The following is a 3,541-nucleotide window of genomic DNA, read 5'->3' on the forward strand; positions in this document are numbered from 1 at the left end:
ACAATTGTTAACTGCCATGTGGGTGCTGGGATTCGAACCCAGGTCTTCTGCAAGAACAACCAGTGTTCTTAACCCTTGAGCCATCTCTCCAGCCCCTCCAGTTTGTTTTTTGAGACAGAGTTTTGTTACGTAGCCCAGGCTAGTCTCAAATCTTCTGACCCTCTTGCCTCTGTTTCCTGAATGCTGGGATTGTAGGCATGAGCCACCGTGATGGTCTACTTTGAATATTTTCTGTTGATCTTTTGAAAATTTATAATGTTTTAATTTTATGTGTATGAGTGTACGGTGTTGGCGACCCCTGCTGTCTAAGGTAGCAGTCTCTACATGTCCGGATAGCCGCAAGCTGACTCGGCATTCATATGCAGAGGCTCCCTTTCTCAGCTGGGCGCCTTCCTACTCTCTTCCTGACTCACCTTTTGAAGTGCCCATCACAGATACATGTCCTCTGGCATGAAACTGCCAGGTTTTCCTGTGTGATAATCAGACAGTGTCTGACAGCCTGACAGAAGCCCACCACCACATGTAAATGGGGCATCCTACAAAGCACCTATTAACTAAGGCTTTTGCTACTGCCTCCACACTATAAATATCCTGGTTTCCCCTAATTAATCGGAGCTGAATCACTAAGGTCTGGAGCTGAGCTGAATCACTGAATAAAGGAGCTGTATCAGAAGCTGAGATGTACCAGTCTCTTATTCAATCTCCCCGGAGGGGGCTGTCCCTTTGTAAACATTCACTGGCAGAGATCCTGCTTTCGGCATTCTTGCACCTCCCCTCGTTATCCGGCGGCCCCCTCATGACCTGGTGGGCGGCGGATTGCATACCTCGAGGGAGTGCCCGGTAGCTTGGAACAGAACTCGCCTGGAAGCGCAGCGACCACTGAGTCGCCAGCATCCAGTAGACGTGGAGAGCCAGGGACCCGAGCAGCAATGCGGTGCGCGGGACCGCCCATAGTACGGCCTGCATGCATGTAAGTGCACACAAGACATGTAATGCTCACAGAGGTCAGAAGAGGGCATTGGATCCCCCTGAAACTGGAGTTATAGACAGTTGTTAACTGCCATGTGGGTGCTGGGATTTGAACGCCATATCCTCTGCAAGAGCAGCCAGTGCTCTTAACTGCTGAGCCATTTCGCCAGCCCCCAATCCTTTTTTTAACTCCATTAATCCTATTTTCTCCTGTGTCTACTCTCAAACTATTTCTTTCTTTTTAAATTATTATTATTATTTTATTTGTAAAAACACCTGCATAGATGTAAGAGTGTGTATGTCATGCAGTGCCTGTGGGGGCCAGAAGAGGGTGTCAGATCCCCAGAAACTGCAGTGACAGATGGTTGTTAGTGGCCATGTGGGTGCTGGGACCGGAATCTGGTCCTCTGCAAGAGCAGCCAGTGCTCCTAATTCCTAAGCCGTCTCTCCAGCCAGAAGTTCTAAAACTTCTTTTTGTTTCATTTGTTTTTAGAAATTTCATTAGTTTCTTTTCTCTTTGCTGTGGTGGTTAAGAAGGGTTTATTCTGGCTCATGTTTCGAGAAATTTCAGTCAGTCATGGTAGGAAAGGCATGGCCAAGCAGAACAGTTCATATCATGGAAAAGAAGATGTAAAATTGAGGCAGGTAGATTTCAGGGATGATGTGCCTCCAAGGACCTACCCTCAGTGGGATATTTCTTCCCCCTCAGGCCTACTTCCTAAGTTTCCAGACCCTCCAAATACCACTACTACTTGGGACTAAGCACTGAAATCAGGAAACATTACATATTCAAACCAAAACATTGTACCCTTTGCCCCCAAAGACTGATGTCCACCTCATAATAAAAAATGCATTTAGTCAAATTCTAGGGTGTCTCAAATCTTAACATTTGTGACATTGTTTAAAAATCCAAATTTAGCCAGGCATGGTGGCGCACACCTTTAATCCCAGCACTTGGGAGGCAGAGGCAGGCAAACCTTTGTGAGTTTGAGGCCAGCCCGGTCTACATAGTGAGTTCCAGGACAGCTGGGGCTACAGGGAGACCCTGTCTCAAAAAGAAAAAAAACAAACAAACAAACAAAAACCCAAATTCAAAATTTCTTCTGAGACTCAAGCTAGCTTTTACAAAATGAAAAAGAAAAATTAAATGTTTCTAATATACCATGGCACAGAGCAAACATTTTGATCCCGGAAGGGAGGAATGAGGGCACAGAACGGAAAGAGAGGAGGAAAGCAGAGACCTGTCAGGACGATCGTTAAATCCTGTAACTTCATGTCTAACATGCAGAGAAAGTGGCGGCCTGATGGGCCTCATGTGCACGTCCACAAGCTTGATCTTGTCATCTGCAGCCCACATGGCCTTTTGAGTTGGCTTGACTTGGAGCCTACAGTTCTCCTTGGCAGAGAGTCTGTATTCCTGGCATCTCCACATTGTGGGGCCTGGATTATAGTTTAGCGTTCACACTCACGGATTCATGCATCACACACTGAGGGACTCCCTGCAGAGAAGCCAACTCCACTACACATTGCCTGTCCTTCCAGGCCATTCTTAAACTCTGGGACGCCTCCACCGCCTCCTAACTCTTGCATTCCGCATGCCCTCAAAACAAACACAGAAGTGAGGCCGGAGTCAGCCCAGCGCTCGGCCGCCTTGGACTATGGTTTCGGCGGGTCTCTGAGCACCAGAGTGGGCAGCACCTGGGAAACACTTCCCTAGGAGGCCCGGTGGAAATAGAGCCCCTGGTGGCTCTCTCCTCTCAAGGAAACATCTTTCAAATTCCTTGCCATTTCACACCTTGGAGCCTGTGGCCGGTGTGGTCTGGCCAATTTCCTATTGCCCCAGTGCAAAGTGTTCAACTTCTCTTTAATACCACCGGTCTCTTTAATGACCACACCCCTTGCCTACAGTTTTTAACTCATTCCTTTTTCTGGTCAGGTTGCAAAATTTTCAAGTCCCTCTGCTGGGCTTTTTGCTCTCAATTCTCACTATAAACCTGGTTAAAAGCAGGCAGCAGTAATACCACTGCCTGAATGCTAGTCTGCCTTAAATTTTCTTCTGCCAAATTTATCCATCTTCTTTAAACTTAGCTCCCCCCAAATTTCAGGACGTGGAAAGAATGCATATACCTTTTTTATTTATTATTTTTATTTTATGTGTATGAGTATATTGCCTGCATGTATGTGAGTGTACCCATGTCATGCAATGCTGCGGAGGTCAGAAGAAGGCTTTGATTCCCCTGGAACTGTAGTTAAGGACAGTTCGTAGCCTCCATGTGGGTGCTGGGATTCGAACCCAGGTCCTCTGCAGGAGCCGTCAGAGCTCTTAACCACTGAGCCGTCTCTCCAGCCCCTTGTACATACATTTTTTCACAGCAGGAACAGCTTCCAATGCTCGGTGGAGGCCTTGTTCCACCTGAAACCTCATGAGCATGGCCTTTACTGTCCACTTCCTAGTAACATTCCAGCTTTCTAAGATCCCACCAGAATCATCCAGCAAGTTCTCTCTGAGCATGCAGGGGCTTCTGAAACTGACAATTCCAAACTCTCCCAAGTTATTCCCACAAACTGATTC

This window comes from Nannospalax galili, unplaced genomic scaffold (genome assembly GCF_000622305.1).
Source record: "Nannospalax galili isolate Female #2095 unplaced genomic scaffold, S.galili_v1.0 scaffold178, whole genome shotgun sequence".
In the NCBI taxonomy this organism is placed as follows: Eukaryota; Metazoa; Chordata; class Mammalia; order Rodentia; family Spalacidae; genus Nannospalax; species Nannospalax galili.